Source organism: Erpetoichthys calabaricus, chromosome 6 (assembly GCF_900747795.2).
Source record: "Erpetoichthys calabaricus chromosome 6, fErpCal1.3, whole genome shotgun sequence".
Lineage (NCBI taxonomy): Eukaryota > Metazoa > Chordata > Cladistia > Polypteriformes > Polypteridae > Erpetoichthys > Erpetoichthys calabaricus.
In genome coordinates, this window is record NC_041399.2 from 90,088,300 (window position 1) to 90,112,522 (window position 24,223).

At 38.5% G+C, this 24,223-nt stretch overlaps 1 long non-coding RNA gene across 1 annotated transcript in view; it reads left to right on the top strand.

Moving 5' to 3' along the window:
- The first annotated feature begins 640 nt into the window (after positions 1 to 640).
- LOC127528386 (uncharacterized) overlaps positions 641 to 24,223 on the top strand; it is a 979,244-nt gene continuing 955,661 nt past the window's right edge. Inside the window, exon 1 of the long non-coding RNA XR_007935270.1 lies at positions 641 to 700. This is a non-coding gene — a long non-coding RNA (uncharacterized LOC127528386). The remainder of the gene's footprint in view (positions 701 to 24,223) is intronic.

Genomic DNA, 24,223 nt, shown 5'->3' on the forward strand with positions numbered 1-24,223 from the left:
CCAGTAAGAACAGTATGCTGCTATGCTAACAACAAGCCATGGATTACATGTGACATCAAGGGCCTTTTGAACCAGAAGAAAAGGGCTTTTAAAGGCGGTGATCAGCATGAGCTCAAGCATGTGCAGAAGGAACTCTGAGTCCAGCTCAGGGCGGTGAAGGAACAGTACAGGAGAAAACTGGAGCTAAAATTGGTGAATAACAGCATGAAGGAAATGTGGGATCATCACTAGTTGCAGCTTGAAGTGGTGTACCTCCATCGAGTGAGACAGGTAGAAAGCAAACCTGATGAACAACTGTTTTAGCAGGTTTGACTACTCTAACCCACTCTCCCCCTCACCTCAGAGTACTGCATCCTCCACCCATCCTTCTGCTGATACCAGCATAGGAGAGAGTTTTCCCCCACCCACAATTACAGCAGCCCAGGTAAGCAGAGAGCTGAGGAGACTTCGTGCCAGCAAAGCAGTGGGTCCAGATGGAGTATCGCCACAACTGTTGAAGGCCTGTGTGTTGGAGCTGGGGAGTCCTCTACAGCACATCTTCAACCTGAGCCTGAAACAGGGGAGAGTCCCGAGGCTTTGGAAAACATCTTGCATCATCCCAGTCCCAAAGGTATCACGTCCTAGTGAGCTGAATGTCGCCCTGACCTCACATGTGATGAAGACCATGGAGCAGCTGCTGCTTCACCACTTGAGGCCACAGGTTCTCCACACCCTCGACCCTCTGCAGTTCGCATACCAGGAGAAGGTGGGAGCAGAGGATGCTATCATCCATATGATACACCGATCCCTCTCCCACTTGGACAGAAGCAGTGGTGCAGTAAGAATTATGTTTCTGGACTTCTCTAGCACCTTCAACACCATCCAACCTCTGCTCCTTTTGGGACAAGCTGACAGAGATGGGAGTAGATTCATACCTGGTGGGATGGATCGTGAACTATCTTACAGACAGACCTCTTGGGAACTGCAGGTCTGACATTGTGGTCAGCAGCACAGGAGCACCGCAGGGGACTGTACTTTCTCCGGTCCTGTTCAGCCTATATAAATTGGACTTCCAATACAACTCGGAGTCCTGCCACGTGCAAAAGTTCACTGATGACACTGCTATCATGGGCTCCATCAGGAGTGGGCAGGAGGAGAAGTATAGGAACCTAATCAAGGACTTTTTTAAATAGTGCGACTCAAACCACCTACACCTGAACACCAACAAAACCAAGGAGTTGGTGGTGGATTTTAGGAGGCTCAGGCTCCTCACGGACCTCGTGATTATCAGAGGTGACTGTGTGCAGAGGGTACAGACCTATAAATACCTGGGAGTGCAGCTGGATGATAAACTGGACTAGACTGCCAATACTGATGCTCTGTGCAAGAGAGGACAGAGCCGACTATACTAACTTAGAAGGCTGGCATCCTTCAACATCTGCAATAAGATGCTGCAGATGCTCTATCAGATGGTTGTGGCAAGCACCCTGTTCTACACGGTGGTGTGCTGGGGAGTCAGCATAAAGAAGAGGGACGCCTCATGCGTGGACAAACTGGTGAGGAAGGCAGGCTCTATTGTAGGCACAGAGTTTGACATCTGTGGTGGAGCAACAGGCATGGTGCAGGCTCCTGTCAATCATGGAGAGTCCACTGCATCCACTGAACAGTATCATCTCCAGACAGAGGAGCAGCTTCAGCGACAGACTGCTGTCAATGTCCTGCTCCACTGACAGACTGAGATCGTTCCTACCCGACACTATGCGACTCTTCAATTCCACCTTAGGGGGGGGGGGGTAAATGTTAAAATTATTCAATATTCATTCAATTCCGGGGGGGCGTGGGGGGTTATGGGGATAAACGGTAACATTATACAATGTAATTAACTGTTAATACCTGCCTCACACTCTCCACCTTGCACTTTTTAACTTGCACTGTGTTTTTATCACTTTTTAATTAATATTGTTTTTAACAGTATGATGCTGCTGGAGTATGTGAATTTCCCCTTGGGTATAAATAAAGTATCTATCTATCTATCTATCTATCTATCTATCTATCTATCTATCTATCTATCTATCTATCTATCTATCTATCTATCTATCTATCTAATGTTTGTGATGCACCATCTGTTGGAATGACAAATGCAATGTATTTTATTACTAAAAATGCACTGTCTTTTGAGATGACAGAGATATACTATAGTAATGAGACGGATTTACAATGAGAACACCAGGTTTGTTATTGACATGTAAAGCTTATAATTCAATTTTTGACATATGACTGATTATGCATGGCTGCAAGGACACGCTATGTGACATATGTTTATGCTGTGTACCCCACGCACATGAAGGTGTTAATGAGGAAATACTTGCACATTATTCTCTTGTGATAGGATATCTGTGGCAACGTGTAATTTTAATAAATAATTGGATCCCAGAGTAAGCAGACACCGAATGGGTGCATGTGCCGCTGCTACTCCAGGGTTAATTGGGGTGTTTACCTGATCATGCATGCACATGCAAATGTGAGTGGATCAGTCATTTACACCTCAGAGTAGGTGGAGGACCACAGCAGCACCCAATCGGGCAGGATACAAGGGAGCCTGCACAGGAGAAGGGAAGATTAAGAAAAAGAATGGAATCAGCTGAGAAGACATTGAGGGAGCAGGGGTGGGGGGTATTAGAGCAATTGTTAGCCCTGGGGAAGAACAAAGAATTGGCGTTTTAGGGGCAGATCGTCCCTGCTTATTTTGCAGAGGAGTGGGTTTGATGGTGTGGGAGTCCTCTTCAGGGATCCAAGGGATGTCAGGTTTGCAAAAAGGAAGACAGGAGGACAACCGACCCTGAGTGGTCTGGCAGACGTCAATGGAGGTAGCCAAGATGGGCGTCAGTATGGAGCTGCTGGAGTCCCTGCAGTTGCTGGAGTCCCTGCCAGATGACTGAGCTATGGGTGAGCTGGGGAAACAGAGAGGGTGTTGCGCAGGGTTAAGTTTGGGAAGCAAGCTAAAGATTAAGGACTCGATGAATGTTGTTTTGTTCTCGTTTTATAGCTGGATTATAACTCATGTACTATTGTATAGATTGTTTTGCTATACTATGAGACACTGTTTGCTTGTGGATTTTAATAAAAGCACTTGGAACTTTTACACCAACACCTTGCTGAGTGTGCGTGTCCTCATATGCGTGGCTCATCTCAGTTCATGACTACTGATGGTTCTGTGTTCAAGATGCTCCTGGAAGCCATCCAGGTAGCTTGGAGCTGACTGGCCCATCACATCTCAAGTAGTATCGTGTTTAATTAATTTTTTAAGTTAATAATATCAGATAATAATTTAATTCTACCTTTTTTGAACTAATTTGCTGAATTTAGTAATTCTTATCTAATACTGCAGGCTCATTAATATTTTTTCTTTTACTAATATTACAGTAAATAGAATAAATTGATTTATTTTTGACTGTTTTTTTAACCAACAAATCATCACAAATAAAATTAGGTCTAAGTACTGCAAATTCCTATAAATTATTTTTAACTGTACTAAGTTGAAGGTGAGAGAAGTGCAGGTAATCTTGCATAAATTACTTTTTTGATAATATAGTACACAAGATGAACAGCTTATTTTTCATAATGTCTTTAGTTATTGCAATTCTATTTCAAATTCAATACTTGAACACTTACTGCATTATTCAAGACATTGCACCTAACTATGCAGTCAGCTTGTCTTTCACCTGTTTTAAAAAGCTTCTGACATGGTATGTTTTTTCATAATAATCTCAGTACAAATTGATTTCATCTATTACATACTGTACATACTAATAAAATTTAAATTTATATTTTCAAACAATGTAAGATCAAAAGCAATATTTTCAGTATTTGTCTATATATATTGTCAGCCTCTTTAGGATAGTCAGTCTCTTGCAGTGTTTAATTCTAAGGTGCATTGGGGGGAACGGTATTAATGCAGTTTTTGTTTCCCTTTTCAGGCTTAAAAATAACCTATAACAATAGCCCTGAGATCACTTCTGGGTCACTTAAGACTCCTCCATTCCCGTTGATTGAACATAAAAGGATTCCCGTCACCCCCGCATTCCAATCCAGGAAGTGGATATCAGTTGCAACAAAGACAGTCAATAATGAACATTGTGAAAACTCTCAGTGTCTCAGCATATTACATAAAATGCCTTCAGGTTTTAACTATTCACATTTCAGGATATTTCTTGATTGGCATTCTGAAGAAAAAATGACCAAGCATAATCCCCCTTCTGTGATCTTACAGTGGTCAGGTTGAGAAGATATTTTCTTGCTTTGGAGAAATGTTTCACCTCCATCTCCTGGCTTTAGGAATAATTTGTACTTCTAATTAAGCATTCAATGCTAAGATTCCCTCAAGCCTTTGTTATGACATGATAACAGATTACTTTGCAATAAAGTTTGTTTTGAAGCAATATGAATAAAGGTTTGTGAGACAAAAGTTATACAGGTACACAACCAAGATCAAATATTAGGCATTTAAAGCAAAAACCTCTACTTCAGGTATATAGAAAAAAAGAAACTTATGCTCTATATCCCCACAGTACTAAAAAAATGACCATGGACTTCATTATAACACTAGTATTTGGAAAATGTTATTTCCAGAAATAATGCTCTCTTGTATAATAACACTGAAAAGTTGTTAAGTTGCATTTTAGCTTTTGAGCCATGTTCTGATTAGAGTTTTCTGCTTTTTAATCTAGGATTGTTTACAGCTTTAGCTTTTTTTATCATGATGCATGACCTTTTAACTTTGGCTTGTTAACAGCTTCAGCTTCATATGACTTTCCTTCTGTAACGTTCCTAAATCATAATAGCTAGTTATAAAATCACATTCTTAAACTTTCTGAGGAAGTTGCTAAACACTTGATAGTTGATAAATTCAGTTTGTCTACAATTATATTTTTAGCTTCTTACAGTCATGAATGTTTAACTCTTTTGGTTTTTGTCAGTGAAGGATTTGGTAATAATTTCAAACTGCTTGATTAATACATAGCATTTGTAAACCCAGGTAATCCAAAGGATTATCAAAAAATTATAGGGATTGGAGCTACCCTGGTATAATCAAAATCAATTAATAGGGTCCCAGTGAATTATAGGACAATTCAAACACAAACACACACACACAGTGTCACTGGACAATGTATCTTCCAAAAACATGCATGTTAATTTTCTATGTGACTGTGGGTGAGTGTGTGTGAGTGTGGCCAGATGTAGACTGCTGCACCGTCCAGAGATAGTAGTAATGTGGTTCTGAATATGTGACCCTGAACTGGATTAAACAGGTTTAAAAATTGATGGATTAACGAATGACAGAAAAAGTACTTTTCTATTTCCCATTGATTCCCCACCTATATATACTTAATGTTATTGTTTTTATAAAGAGAATAGCATTTTTTGTTACATTAAATCATAAAGTGTATCACATATTATCCCCATATGTATACTGAAATTTTATTTTGACTAATAAAATTTACCTGAATCTTTAGTATAGGATGGAGTTGAGTCTAGAGATGTGCAATAAAAATAGAAAAAAGCTGGACAAGGCAGCCTTTCATGGCATGGCATGACAATCGTTCTACGAGACAACTTAAATTTAGAGTTGACTAACTTTAAATGAAATGAAAGAGAAAGCAAAATAAAGAATGGCAGGTGATAAAACTAAACAAGATAGTGGTGTTTTAGCTTCCACTGACAGACCTCTCACTTCCTAACAGTATGTGCACTGACGGACAGTCCTTCTGAGCTTACTAGCTTACTGTTTCCTGTATTATCTTATGTGTACATTTTATACATATAGTATCCAATTACGTTATACATTACATGACATTTACTGCTAAGTCATTTATTTGACTTTAAATTGATTAACCTGATTAAAAATATATTACTATATACTACTACTTATTGTTAGGAGACACATACCAGCTCAGTCAATAAGTTTTTTTTATAATAAAATCCATCCATACATCCAACCCGCTATATCCTAACTACAGGGACATAGGGATCTGCTGGAGCCAATCCCAGCCAACACAGGGCGCAAGGCAGGAAACAAACCCTACGCAGGGTGCCAGCCCACTACAGGGCACACACACCTACGACAATTTAAAATCACCAATGCACCTAACCTGCATGTCTTTGGACTGTGGGAGGAAACCCACGCAGACACGGGGAGAACATGCAAACTCCACGGGAAGCGAACCCAGGTCTCCTAACTGCGAGGCAGCAGCGCTACCCACTGTGCCACCCTTATAATAAAATATTTAGAATAATTACAAAGTCACTAACTGTTCACCTTTGCAAATTAATGGCCAGACTACATCTGTGGTTCAGTCTTTTAAATTCTTGGGGACTACTTTCACTAATACATTAAAAGGGGATAAGCACATCACCTCCATCTTCAAGAAAGCCAGGCAGAGATTATTCTTCCTTTGGCTTGGCTTATGAATGGATATACTGTTCATTTTTTACTCAGCCATCATTGAGAGTATTGTGACCACCTCCATCACCGTTTGGTTTCCTTCTGCCTCCTCCTATTCTAACAGTTGGTGGCAGCGGGTGATTTGTTAAGCAGAGAAAACCATTGGCTGTTGTTTCCTGGCATTAAAGATCTGTTCATCTCCAGAGCAAAAAAGAGAGCAGGAAAGATTGCATCTGACTTCATCCACCCCAGCAGCCATCTGTACATTAAATTGCCATCACAGTGGAGGTACCAGTCTATCGCGACCCAAACTACACACCATCTCCGCAGCTTTTTTTCCTCAAAGTATTCAAATCTTAAATAAACTTACATAGGGTTACTCCTAACTGTTTTTACAGCATGTAACTGGTAACTGTATTATTTGTCTATTTGTAAATACTTCTTACCTGCTCAACTGGTACTATTGTCCTCACAGGTGGCGCAGTGGTAGTGCTGCTGCTTTGCAGTAAGGAGATTGTGGAAGATTGTGGGTTCGCTTTGAGTACTGAGAAAAGTGCTATATAAATGTAATGAATTATAATGAAATGAATTATTATTTGGTATCTATATTATTTTGTATAGTTTTTCTATTTATTTGATGGTACTATTGAAGTTTGTAGATGTTTTTGTTCAAGAAACTTGTATTTGTATAGTTGTTTGCACAGTGTCAGGTTAATTATGGGTTGAAATTGTGTTGTCTTGAGTTGGCATTGTCTTGTATTCCATGTTTTGCACATAACCAAAGTCAATTCTGGTATGTTTCACATGCTAACAATAAAGTGATTCTGATTCTGATGCAAAAATCAATGACTTGAAGTTGTCATAAATATTTCAACTGTTCCTTATGTTTTTTGAGGTGCTGAATTAAAAAATGACACCCATTTTTTCCCATCATATAAGGTTTTCCCACAAAACGCAAGGAAAAAAATCTAGAAAAAACTGCTCCAATCACCGGTAAGAATTTATTCGGTCTTCATTCACATGACTTATTCCTTTCAAATTGTATTAGTAATCTCAGTTGTAAATTATTTTCAAGACAAACATCTAAAATAAAACCAGTAAAAATTGAAAAATAGGATAAAACAGTATTAAAAAATAGGTTTCTACACATGCACTCTATGGCGTTTCACTGTCCTTCAAAAATTCTCTTGAGGCTTCTCCTTTTATGATTTTCGTCCACAGCTTCTTGCTGCAGCCCCCAGCAATAGTCAGCAATCATGCTAATGTTCCACTGCCCCTGGTACCTCCTTTCCATTTCTTTGATATCCTGATGGAACCGGTCACCTTGCTCTTCGCTCACCACACCCAAGTGTGATGTAGCTGGTGTGTGGCTATGAAAGAATTGAGGCTCTTTAAATAATCCATTTTGCCATGTCAGTCTCCGTGGGTGCGATCATACAGCCACGGGGAGATGATGGAGGAATTGGGGCGAGTCACAATTGCATGTGAGGGTGCAATCATTCTCAATTGCTTAATCGGCTTCCTGCGGAGCATGATTGAGGCGCTGCACCCACAGAGCCATATAAGAACGGGGCGGCACAGAGAGGAGGGAGATGAAAAAGAAAGGAAAATAAGTTTGGCGAGCAAGAGCGAGGCATTGGAGTGAAAGAAACAGGATGAACCAGCCAGCCAGCTGAAAAAGATAGGTCAGCGCGGTCAGGGGTCCCGGATGGAGCGAAGGATTGGAGCTCAAGGGACAGGATTGCTCCCACTGATTTTATAGAAGAGTGGGTACGATCATGGAGGAGTCTGCCCTAGGGATCCAGGGAATGACTACAAGTGTGAGAAGGAAGACGGGAGGACAACCGACCCCGAGTGGTCTGACAGACACTGGCGGAGGCAGCCAAGACGGGGGTCAGTAGTGTGAGGACCGCGGCAGCTGATGTCTCTCCCGCTGAGCATGCCTTGAGTGAGCTGGAGAGATTGGAAGGAGCTGTGCTTGGCTGGTGTGACCCCAAATGTCTGCTATAGGATTTTAATGTTGTTTTAGCCTTGTTTTAACTGTTTGGTATTTTTTACCTTTTTTATGGATTATTAATTTATGAACACTTTGTACTGCACTTTGTTTGGGATTTTGTTTTGATTTTTTTTGTTAACAAAAGCACAGTTTACACTTTACACCATCTCTCTTGTTTTGTTTGGTGTCCTCATTGTCCAGCTCATCCAGTTTCTTCTAATTTTGCCAATATATTTTCAACAATGGCCTCCAATTCTGGGTCTTTATTGCTACCAATGAATTTGGTGACCACTTCCTTAACACTAGAATCCTTGAAGCCTAACAAAAAACTTGTAATCCCGTGCCACCTTAAATTCCTTTGGACGTCTCCATCAGTGTCTTTTGTATTGCAAATGTGTCAATCAGCACAAGCAGCAAGCAGTTTGTTATCCCATCCCCTCCACCGCCGAAGTTGAGTCCGTTGCAAAATTCTCAGAGCTCAGTTTCTCTTAATCTGGCAGTGAGGTGCCTGGAGTTGCAGAGGGTAAATAATATATCATTCATAATTCACCTTGTAGATGTTCCCGTGTCTGCAATGAAATGAGCTGGAGTCCTGCCTTGGTTTGTTTTCTTCCTTCCTTGCACCCAAAGCAGACAAGGTAGGATCCAGACTCTGTGCCCTTGAAATGTATTAAGGTGCTAGGACAATTCTATGCTATAAATTATTATTAGACTCTATCCTATTATGATTGCTAATTAGACATATTTATGACTTAGACATCTCACTAAATATAGTGCATTTCAATGAAGCAGTTTTCAGAATTTCTATATGATAAACAAAGGGTGCAATAGAAAAGGAAATTAAGCATTCTTTTACAATAATTTCAGTTCAGTAAGGTTATAAAAGCAGAAATTAAAGTGGGACAGTTAATGTGTTTTCATTTTCATGTTCAAGTTTATCATCACAAGTAGAGAGAACAATGAAACTGCTATGTGCATGTCTCACCAACATGAACCACTTTCTCATGCCAGGATCTTATCACAATTGAATTTTACAAACAAACTGATTGCCCTGAAAATATTTTGGAACAGTTTGACAAAGTAAATAAGAATGTTTGAAATTTGTGCATGATTTACAGTTTTATACTGTTAAAAATAAAAATTTCTGCACACAGTACTTATTGTTAGACTCTGTGCTTAAATCCAGAGATGTTTCTTATAAAATTTGTTAAAAAAAGTGAAATTGACTTTTACATGATCATAAAAGTGCATGGAAAAGCAGCTGGATTTGGCTAGAAAGGCTTAAAAATGCCATCTTTTGGATGTTTTTAAATGTTACATGTCAATGTTTATTGCTGTTTACTGGGAATTGGGGGATTTGTGGTAAAATATTTATGGTTGCTGTAGTACTTAGCAGGATTTTCATGGGCCCAGCAAGATCATGTGCATTTTTTACTTGTCAAAGTTTTGAACTAGAGATGCAAAAATTCCATTGCTTTCACTTCATTTTCTTCAGTTCACACTACTATATTGTAACACTTTAACCAAATGCTGCTAAATTCAATCAATGCACGGAGTCCAGTTTCAGAGTGGTGAGGAGCATTGCCTTTCAGATGGAAGAGTGGATCTAGAATCCTGGATTGGTGGAATCAAGCAACCGACCCTACAGGAGTCGTGGTAAAGATTTGTAGCAAGGACTGCTGTATTTATAGTGCGTCTATATTAGTCACTTGTTAACAAAAACTTTACTTGGTCTTGATAAAATTTAACAAGCAAAAGTGAAGTGTTTGGTTAGTCATCTGCCTGTGCAACATGTCTAATTAATTCTTAGTAAATAGAAATAAGGCTTCTTTTAAGAGTCACAATATTCATTAATACTTTACATAGAAATGTAATTCATTCTTGATTATGAGAAAAAATATTTAGAATTAAGGTGCGTCAGTCTTTCCAAATAATAAAAGTATGATGCTAATAGAACTATAAGAAGCGTGACACTCATGTATTAAATAAGAATGTGCTAAAGCTAACTGAACAAATGTAATCTAATGCAGATACTAAAGCTATAAGAATATAATTTCTTTATAACTAATGTAATGTACTGAACTAACCTTTATGTAACCCTTGGTATTTTATGAGCAACGTGCGTGCAAGAGTATAAAGAAGTGAGCATTGTCTAAAACCGCTGAGTTGCATACACCCTATAACCGTTAGGACAAAACTTGCTATAACAGGTCTTATTTACGTGTGAGTTAGCAGAAGTGTATTTCTTAAAATTGTGAAAATACTGACCACTTTTTATCTGTAAAAAGCAATGTGTGCTTCTACATATTGCAATCCAGGGTGTGACAACAAGCTATAACAATCTATGTATGACCTCAAAATGAACTGCCGCGTTTTTTCTTTTTTTCTTCTTAACGAACTTGAGTATTAAAGGAAGTCTCGGCTTCCTACTAGCAGGCTGATGGTTTATAGCACTGGAACATGATAGGGTCTGCAGCCTACCTCTTCTCACCAAGAATAAAGAAATTATTTTTTATTTTAAATTGGTGTTTTTCTGACTTCAGCGTCCACAATTAGTATAAACTATCCATACTATTTATAACATCTGTGCCATGAGTTCATTCTTCCATTTTTTCAGAATGAGGGAAGAATGAATTTTCTGAAAATATCACTTATATTTCACTTCAGACTGTTCCCATGTCATATTCTGTAGTGTTACATATCGTTTTTAAAGGATTTACAAGGAAATAACCAAATTAAAACTTCTACAATTTTACAATTAGAGTCTTGGCTTTATGGTGATTATTATTCTTCTGTGTCTATTTCAGTTTTTAAATAGATACTCTACTTTCTTCCTACACCATTAAGATGAGAGTGTTTAGGTTTACCTTTCTATACTAATTTGACTCTGTGCAAGTGACTTTGCACTGCAGTGGACTGGCAACCCTTCAAGAATTCCCTTCCTGCCATGTGCCCAATATTATCTGGCAAGCCTGACCCTGGATATGAATAAGTGGGTACAGAAAAAAAATCTATAGATTGAAAAAATGGTTTATCCAAACTGTTCTTGATGCTATCCACAATAGGACCACACCATTGTCATTTCTTTTATAAAAAGTGGTGTTTTATTGTTAGATTCTCCAGCCATATGAAGATCTGGCAAAAAACATTGAGACTCTTCATGAAGTAAGAACAGAATTTTAGTTGGAAGTCAAGAAATGGTGAACTAACAAGTATTTCAGTATTTAAAGGTGATGCTAAATGTCCATGCGGTCAATAGACTTCCACTTGAAAACAATGTGAAAATTTTGTAAATTATGGACATGCTTATGGACATTATTGCCTTTTCCTCATTGTGCTATTATAGAGATGCTCCTTCATTGAACAATTTGAGATATAATTGTTATTTAATCTAGTGTTCCTCAAATTTTCTCCTAAAAAATTAAAACCAAACAGAATGAATTCTTATCCATCTAACATATATACATTCCTGCCTCATTCAGTACAAATATAGCATAATCTGTTTTCAATTTCTGGATAGATGTAAAAAACATAGAAACGGAAATATTCAATTTTCCTAATTAAGGTAGAAATCTAAGTAAGAGAAGAAATAAGTTGGGACAAAAAAACATGCAGGCCCAGAAACGAACTTGTGAACCACAGATTACAATTCCTGTCGGTCTCAACAAAGTTTCAGTGGTTTTGTGTTTCAGCCAGCATAAGCATATGACTACACATACATTAGCAGGCTGAAGGGATTCAAATCCAATTTTTATCCTTAATATGACACAAACCTGATGTTTCTGGGGTTATGTAGAAAAAGAAATCTGAAATTTTCAAATCAGATTAGAGACACTTTCATATGTGGTCCTAGATCAGATACATATTTGTTTTTTGGCCATGCAACATGAATAAGAATGACTAGATCGGAATTTGTGTTTTTTGTGTTTTGCCTATACGCATGAACAGAATGTTGTTGCCATCAGTGTGCACCAGCAGCACGGCAAAACAACAATGAAGGGGAGTTACAGTTTTCACAACAGTCATGGTCCCACTATTGCCTCCTTTCTTGTACACAAACATCTCTTGGTGGCAAAAAGGAGAAAAAGCTAGCTGTCTGGCTCACAACTCTAACTATTCTGAAAAGCTGATTGTGTACTCCATTAATTCAGTAACCACACCAGTGCAGAAGCCCATGCTTCTTTGGCTGCCAAATACCAAAAGCAACTTCATCATTCTGGATTCTACTTATATACAATATACAATAAAGACAAGCCAATAGAAATGACCTACCTAATATTGCTATTCAAATGCTTGAACTGTTTTGCAAATTTTCCCTGATTTCAGCAAACAAATCTAAAGATGATTAATTTCCCAGTTATTGTGTGGACAGATGTGTAAAGATTGTAACATCTTGCAAAATATTTAATTACAGTAGCCTGTGTAAACTTACTCTGCTGAAATCTTTGCATTATACTTTTTAGGATGTTGATCTTTATACATCCATCCATTTTCCAACCCGCTGAATCCGAACACAGGGTCACGGGGGTCTGCTGGAGCCAATCCCAGCCAACACAGGGCACAAGGCAGGAACCAATCCTGGGCAGGGTGCCAACCCACCGCAGGATCTTTATACATCTGTCTACTATATAAAATTAACATAAAAATTTACATTTTCAATTTAAAATATATGGTTTAAATTTTTTGTTGTTCATATTTAAATGGCAATATCCCCAAACTAGGGTGAAAAACTGTCTAGGATATTGATTTGATATTTTTTTAATTATATATTTTGTGTTTAGTGATTTTGCAATGTTAAATGTTATAAATATGTATCGTATCCTCTCACTTCTTGATGACACAATCTCAGTGGAGAAGGAATAATAATAATAGTATTTTGCAGACTAACACAATGGCCTGCTGTTTACTCCAAAGTCCAAAACTTTAGTTTTTAAAGTGTGGGAACACTACATTAACGTCTTATCGGCACAGTGTGCTCCTCACACATTTTAGAAAGAAATTAGCCAATATTTTTTATGAATTAAAGTAATTTCACGCTTTTATGCTTTATAATGTTTCATTAATAGTACTTAGTTTGCTTGCCAATGGTTAAAGAAGTAAGGCAATACTCGAAATATTTAAGCAGCTGCTTCATTCATTTCTTAGCAATTTCACTTCAGAAAGTGAACAAAATCATTGTGTTATTATACCAAAGTCATCCTTTCATCGTTTCACACAATATCAAACAATCCATACTTTTTTTCCAACCCATTTGACATAATCTCAGGTTTTGCAGAGCCAGAGTATAGCTTGGTAGCACAGAGTGAATGGGACACCAGTTTGTCACAATTCACTCAACATGCTATATAATTGTATCAGTAATGTGAAAAATTATTTTTTGTTTAGGTTTTGCTTCAGATTTTTTTTAAAAATCCATTAAAAGAAAAACACCTTTGAGTCTTCTTGGGCTGTATAGCATAAGTTTGATATTGAGGATTTTCACTTTTTGCATGAATATTTGCTAAATTCCAGTTACCATGAATTTTGAGTGTTAATGAATTGCAGTTTTCCAAGTCTTTTCACCATGTCTGGACCTAAATCTTTCAGGCATAACAACATTCTGTATAAGGCCACTCAGACATTGCTTTGACTATTTGCACAAGATTCTTATTCTTCAGCAATTTTTTGTCTAGTATGATGCTTTTCCACACTATACCAGGTTCTCCTCAATGCTTTTCCTGTATTCTTCTTTATTAATGGTTTCTTCTGTTGCTCTTAACATCTAATCTTAACACCACCTTGCTTCATAAAAAGGATTGTGTTAAGGAAGTGATAAGCTGTTTCCACAATGCATTGCACTTCACTTTCAGGCTTTTGGTCTGGTTTTCACAGACCAAAAATCAAAGTTTTATAGTAAACCACACTCACTTGCCAGCAGCAGACATTAAGTGGCTTTTTCTCTGGAGTTTAGCCTCACCCCTAGAGCAGCTACTATCACTGAATCATTGCAGAACCTGTCACCATACTGACAGGTTATTACTGTAAGCACTGAAACACAGCTAGTTCTGTCAGGATAATCATTGGATTCCTTAACATTTCTCAGACCAAAGTCATTCTTCCCCAATTAATTCATTCAGGGGGATCAACTACTTTAGTAAGAGTGGGTGGTGCTGTATTTTTCCATTTAAAGATGATGAAGTTCACTGATCTTTAGCATATATGAAGTGGGAGTTCAAGGTGATGTTTGTAGATAACTGCAGAATTGGCTCAGACACAGGAAGCAGAGGATGATGGTGTGAGGAACCTTATCAGAATTCGCTGATGTTAAGAGTGGTGTTCCACAGAGGTCAGTCCTAGGGCCGCTGCTTTTTTAAGTATATATAAATGATTTAGATAGGAATATAAGTAACAAGCTGGTTAAGTTTGTAGATGACACCAAGATCGGTGGATTGGCAGATAGTTTGGAAGCCATTAAATCATTATAGAAGGACTTGGACAGCATACAGGTTTGGGCAGATTTGTGGCCGATAAAATTTAATGTCAGTAAATGTAAAGTATTACATATAGGAAGTAAAAATGTTAGGTTTGAATACACAATAGGAAGTCTGAAAATCAAGAGTACATCTTATGAGAAGGTTTTAGGAGTTATAGTGGACTCTACGCTACCAACTTCCAGTGTTTAGAAGCCATTAAGAAGGCAAACAGAATGTTAGGTTGTATAGCACGATCTGTGGAGTACAAGTCCAAGGAGGTTATGCTCAAGCTTTATAATACTCTGGTGAGGCCTCATCTGGAGTACTGCGTACAGTTTGGTTTCTGAGCAACAAGAAAAGACATAGAAGCACTAAAAAAAGTCCAGAGAAGAGCAACTAGACTGATTCCAGGGCTACAGTGGAATGAATTATGAAGAAAGATTAAAAGAGCTGAGCCTTTTCAGTTTAAGTAAAAGAAGATTAAGAGGTGCCATGATTGAAGTGTTTAAAAGTATGTAGGGGATTAGTACAGTGGATTGAGTCTGTTATTTTAAAATGAGTTTGTCAAGAAAACGGGGACACAGTTAGAACCTAAGACATTTAGAATAAGCTACAGAGCAGTGTGGTAGACAGTAAGACTTTAGGGACTTTCAAAACCAAACTTGATGTTTTTTTAGAAGAGTTATGTGGATAGGACTGGCGAGCTTTTTTGGGCTGAATGGCCTGCTCTTGTCTAGATTGTTCTAATGTTCTAATTTTATGAAATGTTTAAACTTCACTATGCTTCTTCCCAATTCTGTCACAAGTTTATAAATAGAACTCATACTAAGCTCATATTTAAAAAAAATAGACAATATTTAATTTAATTAGCCAATTTTTATTTAATTAAGTTAATGATACCTCACAAGAAAACTGATCTCAGTTTAGACTGACATTGTAAAAAAAGTGAAATGTTAACCTTATAAAATCAAAAAAAAAATTTAATTTAGAAGTAAATACAGCTATATTTTATAGACAGACAAAAGTTAAAGTATGTTTATATATTAAAAACCAAAAGCAAACTAATTCAAGCAATGAATACTGTCTGTATAAATTGGGGGAAAAGTGTTTTACTATGGAGGGTAAACCATTCATTTCATCAACAACAACAATTTATTTTTTGTATAGCCCAAATCACAAGAAATGCCACAATGGGCTCTAACAGGCCCTGTTTGTTTTGATAGCCACCCAGCTTTGACTCTCTAAGAAGAGAAGAAAAAACACAATCAAGATCATTGGGTTAGTTTATAACTAAATTGTCCCAATATTGTATCTATTCACTTCTTAAAAATTATTTAAGTTTTAATAAAATAACAGTAGTTTGTTTTAGATTTTTATGACCTCCTTCATGGCTTCAGATAACTGTAGAAACTCACTGTACTTTCTTCAGACTTGACAGTGAAACTGAACTCGAACTTAAATGCTCTTTGCTGGTGAAGTGGGTCCTGGGTTCCTCCTGGTACACAACAATGCCCGGCCTCATGTGATGAGAGTATGCACGCAGTTCCTGGAGGATGAAAGAATTGATAGCATTGACTGGAAATATATATACTGTATATATACCAGTAACTGTGCAGTGAATACACTTGACTAGTTTTCATATTCTTTCTCTGTATGTTCAGCATTTGTTTGCTCAGAGGTTGATGCACTTGCTGCTTCCAGAGCAGCTCTTCTTTTCTCCACCCTAGCGAACCCCTTCTACTCTTCTTCGTCGGCATCTTTCACATTAAAATGGATTAAGTCAGTGTTTGTGTTGCAATACTTAATACGTTTTCCTTAATTTTTCACTTAAGCTGGCACTTAGGTCTTCAATCTGCCTCAAGAATGATTTAAGATATGAAGAGGTAGGGGAAGTGACGGCGAAGGTGGTAGGAAATGAGAAAGGCACCCGTACGTGTGCGCCGCATGGCCGCCCTGCTGGCCGCTGCCGAGAGTTGATTCTACAATAAAATAAAATAAAAAAAAAGAGGAATAACCTTGGAGGCCAATCATCAGCAGATAGTAGAAGTCACGTAGTACATGTGTACCGAATTTCAGGTTTGTAGTTCAAATGGTTTGTGAGCTACAAGTGATTTAAAATCCTGGAGAGACAAATGGACAGCCACGGTAGCATATTATATATATATATATATATATATATATTGTGATGGATGGCCAGCTTCATATTCTGGCCCTCACCCCCAGGCCGCCAGGAGGAGCTCTCCCGACAGCATGGACGGGCCCCAAATTCCAGCAGGGCCTCATGAACTTTGTAGTTTCTACACACAGCCCTGCTGGATACCTTGGGGACCACCGGGAATCGCTGTAGGGAGGCTCATGGACTCGTATGTGCCCTATAACCTGGAAGTACGTCCTGGTCACGTGTACAGTAGAGATGACGTACTTCCAGGTTGAAGAAAAGGACTGTTTACCCTGACCTGGAAGGAATAAGGACTTGTGGACTGTTAGGCAGGGACACCTCCGGGTCAGGGAGTATAAAGGACTCTGGGAAAGACCAGACATTGAGCTGAGCTGGGAGGTAGGGTGGCGAAGTGTCTGGGAGCGGAGGATTGGTATTTGTAATTGGTTTGTTGAGTATATGAATAGTGTGAAGTGGAGGGTGCTTTGTGCACGTGATTATTACAAAATAAAAGAGTCTTGGACTTTTACCTGGTGTTTGGAGTGGTACCTGAGGGTTCAAGAGGTGGATCAGAACCTCAACTGCTACAAAATATATATATATATTCCTGCGGTGGGTTGGCACCCTGCCCTGGATTGTTTCCTGCCTTGTGCCCTGTGTTGGCTGGGATTGGCTCCAGCAGACCCCCATGACCCTGTGTTCAGATTCAGCGGGTTGGAAAATGGATGGATGGATGGATGGATATATATATATATATATCTATACTAATAAAAGGCAAAGCCCTCACTCACTCACTCACTCACTCACTCATCACTAATTCTCCAACTTCCCGTGTAGGTGGAAGGCTGAAATTTGGCAGGCTCATTCCTTACAGCTTACTTACAAAAGTTAGGCAGGTTTCATTTCGAAATTCAAAGCGTAACGGTCATAACTGGAACCTCTTTTTTGTCCATATACTGTAATGGACTGCAGCTCGCTGGCCGTGGGAGGCGGGGTTGCATATCGCGTCATCACGCCTCCCACGTAATCACGTGAACTGACTGTGAACGCAGTACGTATAAAACAAGGAAGAGCCCCAAAGAGCGCTGAAGAAAACATTCATTACACAATTGAGAAGGCAGCGAAAAGATAAGAAGTGAGCGAGTGACGCATACAAGCATATTCATAAGTGCAGCTAAGGCGGAAACAAAGCACGGTGTAAACCGTAAGTTTAAATTAAGTTTGGCAAGATTGCTTTTCTCCTGTACAACTATATGTTGCATTCTAATCAATGACTTTGTTAAATGGTGCGACTTAAACCACCTGAACACCAGCAAAACCAAGGAGCTGGTGGTGGATTTTAGGAGGCCCAGACCCCTCATAGACCCAGTGATCATCAAAGGTGACTGTGTGCAGATGGTGCAGACCTATAAATACCTGGGAGTGCAGCTGGATGATAAATTAGACTGGACTGCCAATACTGATGCGCTGTGCAAGAAAGGACAGAACCGGTTATACTACCTTAGAAGGCTGGCGTCCTTCAACATCTGCAATAAGATGCTGCAGACATTCTATCAGACAGTTGTGGCGAGCGCCCTCTTCTAGATCGTTCCTCCCCCAAACTATGCGACTCTTTAATTCCACCCGGGGGGGTAAACGTTAACATTTAACATTATACATAGTTATTGTCTGTTTTTCACCTGCATTATTATCATTCTTTAATTTAATATTATTTATTGTATCAGTATGCTGCTGCTGAAGAATGTGAATTTCCCATTGGGATTAATAAAGTATCTATCTATCTATCTATCTATCTATCTATCTATCTATCTATCTATCTATCTATCTATCTATCTATCTATCTATCTATCTATCTATCTATCTATCTATCTATCTATCTATCTATCTATCTATCTATCTATTCTCAACAGTAAGCTTGCACGACTTGGTCATATTACAACCGGAGTGCTGAACTGACAACGTGGTATACAAAGAGACCTATAACAATCATAATAAACAAACAATAAAACAGCGGAGAACCCGTGGATTAAATAAAAAGGCTGCTTCCTTGGCGAAGCAAGGAAAAAGGATGGCCTTATATGGCGTTCGTTTATAAAACAGCGGAGAAGCTGTGTAAAGGCTGCTTCACAAAAAAACAGCAGAGCGCCTTATATGAGCAGGCAGTCAGCTAAAGAAGGGAATCAATAAATAACTATAATCGTAATAAACAAATAAAAAATAGCGGAGAATCCGCGGATTACATAAAGGAAATGGGTACCTGAACAGAAAAGTGACTCTCAAATACCTACATCTATCCATCCATCCAGCCATTTTCCAACCCGCTGAATCCGAACACAGGGTCACGGGGGTCTGCTGGAGCCAATCCCAGCCAACACAGGGCAGGGAACCAATCCTGGGCAGGGTGCCAACCCACCGCAGGACACACACAAACACACCAACGGGCCAATTTAGAATCGACAATCCACCTAACCAGCATGTCTTTGGACTGTGGGAGGAAACCGGAGCGCCCGGAGGAAACCCACGCAGACACGGGGAGAACATGCAAACTCCACGCAGGGAGGACCCGGGAAGCAAACCCAGGTCCCTAGGTCTCCCAACTGCGAAGCAGCAGCGCTACCCATTGCGCCACCCTCAAATACCTACACAATAACTATAACAATCGTAATAAACGAACAATAAAACAATACAGAACCGCTAAGCAAGGAGAAAGGACGGCCTTATATGGCGTTCGTTTATAAAACAGCGGACAGTCTGTGTAAAGGCAGCTTCACAAAAAAACAGATCTTTAACAAATTGTTATTGGTATATTTTCCCTCAATTTAAAAAAGTTTTCTTTTCTTCTTAATTAAAATTTAAAAGCAATACTTCACCGCTGCGAAGCCCCTCTAGCGCTGACGTCCGAGGTTCGATTCCCGTAAGGGAGTGCAGTGAGTGTGTACGCCTGATGAGCCAAGAATTAGGGCGAAACACGTGTTGCGTACTCTTTGCATTATTTGACAGTAAACTATTTTCAACCATTCTATGATCTGCTTCTCACAACTGAAGGCACCGTGGCACATGTTAGCTGACTTGCTGGCCAACCATAAGCGTTACCTGGTAGGTAACCACCCATACAATCAGATTGTGATTCAGACTACGAATGCCGTGAATATATATATATATATATATATATATATATATATATATATATAAATAGATATGTATATATATATATATATATATATATATATATATATATATATATATATATATATATATATATATGTGACTGCGGTGGGTTGGCACCCTGCCCGGGATTGGTTCCCTGCCTTGTGCCCTGTGTTGGCTGGGATTGGCTCCAGCAGACCCCCGTGACCCTGTGTTCGGATTCAGCGGGTTGGAAAATGGATGGATGGATGGATATATATGTGAATGTGTGTATGTATGTATATATGTATGTCTATATTTATATATATATATATGTGCATATGTATATACTAGCAAAATACTTGCGCTTCGCAGCGGAGAAGTAGTGTGTTAAAGAGGTTATGTAAACATATATATATACATAAACATATATACATATATATACATATCTACATATACACATATCTACATATATCGCCTTTCGCGGCTTCACTCCATCGCGGATTTTATATGTAAGCATATTTAAATATATATCGCGGATTTTTTGCTGGTTCGCGGATTTCTGCGGACAATGGGTCTTTTAATTTCTGGTACATGCTTCCTCAGTTGGTTTGCCCAGTTGATTTCATACAAGGGACGCTATTGGCAGATGGCTGAGAAGCTACCCAACTTACTTTTCTCTCTCTCTCTCTTGCGCTGAATTTCTCTGATCCTGACGTAGGGGGATTGAGCAGGGGGGCTGTTCGCACACCTAGACTATACGGACGCTCGTCTAAAAATGATGAAAGATTATCTTCACGTTGCTACCTTCTGTGCAGCTGCTTCCTGAAACGACATGCTGCACGGTGCTTTGCATACTTAAAAGCTCGAAGGGCACATATTGATTTTTGATTGAAAAACAAACTCTGTCTCTCTCTCTGTCTCTCTTTCTCTGCTCCTGACGGATGGGGTGTGAGCTGCCGCCTTCAACAGCTTTGTGCCGCGGTGCTTCGCATACTTAAAAGCCAAACAGCCCTATTGATTTGTTTGCTTTCTATCTCTTTCTGACAGGCTTTGCTCCTGACGCGCACTCCTTTGAAGAGGAAGATATGTTTGCATTCTTTTAATTGTGAGACGGAACTGTCATCTCTGTCTTGTCATGGAGCACAGTTTAAACTTTTGAAAAAGAGACAAATGTTTGTTTGCAGTGTTTGAATAACGTTCCTGTCTCTCTACAGCCTCCTGTGTTTCTGCGCAAATCTGTGACCCAAGCATGACAATATAAAAATAACCATATAAACATATGGTTTCTACTTCACGGATTTTCTTATTTCGCGGGTGGCTCTGGAACGCAACCCCCGCAATGGAGGAGGGATTACTGTATATACATATACACATCCACATATACATATATATACATATACAAATTTACATATCTACATATATATATATACATATAAATATAGACATACATATATACATACATACATACATTCACATATATATATATATATATATATATATATATATATATATATATATATATATATGTATATATATATATATATATATATGTATATATACTGTATATATACATATCTACTTATTGGCTCCTGTATTTAGGATATAGCGGGTTGGATAATGGATGGTTGGATATTTGTATGCATAGCCCTATTTGCCCGTTTTCGTTTTTTTTCTGTCTTCAGTAATATTTCAGCAAACCCGGATCTTGTCAGTTCAAATCCTGGTACTGACACCACTGTGTGACCCTGAGGAAGTCACTTCACCTGCCTGTGCTGCAAAAAACAAAAGTAATGTAACAAATTGTACCTCAGATGTTGCAATTTGCTGGAATAAAGGCATAAGTAAAATAGATAAATATGTATTATACACCAAGGAAGTATTAATTTATTTTCAGTCAAGTCATCTGCAGCAATCCTTTAGAAATGAGGGTTTCTCCTTTTTTACAAACTGTTTCTTCTTCATTGAGGTTTTCTCTTGGGAGAGCTTTTTTCATTTCATTGAAAATTAAAGCAGCAGCTGCCAAAATATGTAGCTTTCTTATTAATTTTTCAACATTGTGTAAAATAACTTTATAAAGTAACATAAAAGGTTTAAATACTGGTTATCCTTTTACACTAAAATATTACTAAAGAGATACAAAAAAAGGAAAATGCATATGTTCTTTTTCTTTAAGGAGATTTAATATTACTGAAGAAAGAAAAGAAAAACTAAAACAGCCAAATGGGGCTATGCATACAAACTTAAAAGGTTTAAATAAAACAGAAATATTTTTACTTGCTTAACTTGTGGAGGGTGTATCCTGTAGGAAAGCCCTAACTTTTTTTGTGAAAGCCCGTTTCAGTCAATAAGTCTTAAAAACAGGTGTAAAGATATATACATATATCTCTGTATATCTATATCTAAATCCCCGCGAAGTACTGCTTTTAAATTTTTATTAAGAAGAAAAGCTTTTTAAATTGAGGGAAAATATCCCAATAGCAATTTGATAAGGATCTGTTTTTTAGTGAAGCAGCCTTAACACAGCTTTTCCGCTGTTTTATAAACGAACGCCATGTAAGGTCTTCCTTTTTCCTTGCTTCGCCAAGGAAGGAGCCTTTTTATTAAATCCAAGGGTTCTTCGCTTTTTTTTTGTTTGTTTATTACGATTGTTATAGTTCTGTTTGTATACGACGTTGTCAGTTCAGCACTCAGGTTGTAATATGACCAAGCCGTGCAAGCTTACTGTTAAGAATGCAACGTATAGTTGTACATGAGAAAAGCAATCTTGCCTCAAATCAATGGCAACCTTTTGTAGGTCTTTGAACTTAATTTAAAGTTTAGGTTTACACGGTGCTTTCTTTCTGAAGTACCTGCACTCATGAATATGTCTGTATGCGTCAGTCGCTCAAATCCCCGCGCTTCGCACCAGCGAAGTACTGCTTTTAAATTTTTATTAAGAAGAAAAGAAAACCTTTTAAAATTGAGGGAAAATATACCAATAACAGTTTGTTAAGGAACTGTTTTTTTGTGAAGCTGCCTTCACTCGAGTGATCACTTCGAGCTGACTTGCTGGCTAACCATAAGCGTTACCTGGTAGGTAACCACCCATACAATCAGATTGTGAATCAGACTACGAATGCCATGAATGTAATTATCCCGATCTACATGCTGTCAAATAAACGAACCACACGCCGTGGCACAATTTTAGGGGCTTCGCCTCTAGCACTGACATCCGAGGTTCGATTCCCGTAAGGGAGTGAAGTGAGTGGGTGGTTACCTACCAGGTAACGCTTATGGTTGGCCAGCAAGTCAGGTAACATCAGCCACGGTGCCTTCAGTTGTGAGAAGCAGATCATAGAATGGATGAAAATAGTTTACTGTCAAATAATGCAAAGAGTATGCAACACGTCTTTCCCCCTTATTCTTGGCTCATCAGGCGTACACACTCACTGCACTCGCTTACGGTAATCGAATCTCGGACGTCAGCGCTAGAGGGGCTTCGCAGCGGTGAAGTATTGCTTTTAAATTTTAATTAAGAAGAAAAGAAAACCTTTTTAAATTAAGTCTTAAAAAGAGGTGTAAAGATATTGACAATAAGCTACGCAAACCCACCAAGACATGCAATCATTTAAATCAAGGCGCGAGTCAAAAAACACCATCCCATAATATTAGTTAACGATTAACACATTTCTATATGTATTGTAAGCATACAATACAACTGATAATATGTTGCGCTTATTTATCTGGTGTACTGACATTTTTGCGCGTTTAACGGCTGAAATCTAACGTGGTTTGTGCCCTTCAGAATGAAAAGAGTTTGCATTTACCTTTTTAATAAAAGGCGAGCTTTTAAGCCTGAGAAATCACCCTGTAAATGCACACGTTTAATTGCACATGTGTTAATATGTATGCTTACACAGCATTAAAAGACACTCAACAATTACACAGTATTAAAAGACACTCAACAATTAACGTCATTTACCTTCGTTCCCGCGTTTGACTTGTGCTGTAAATCTCTTCCTTGTTTTCAGTTCACGTGATTACGTAGGAGGCGTAATACGTGATGACGCAATACGTGACTCCGCCTC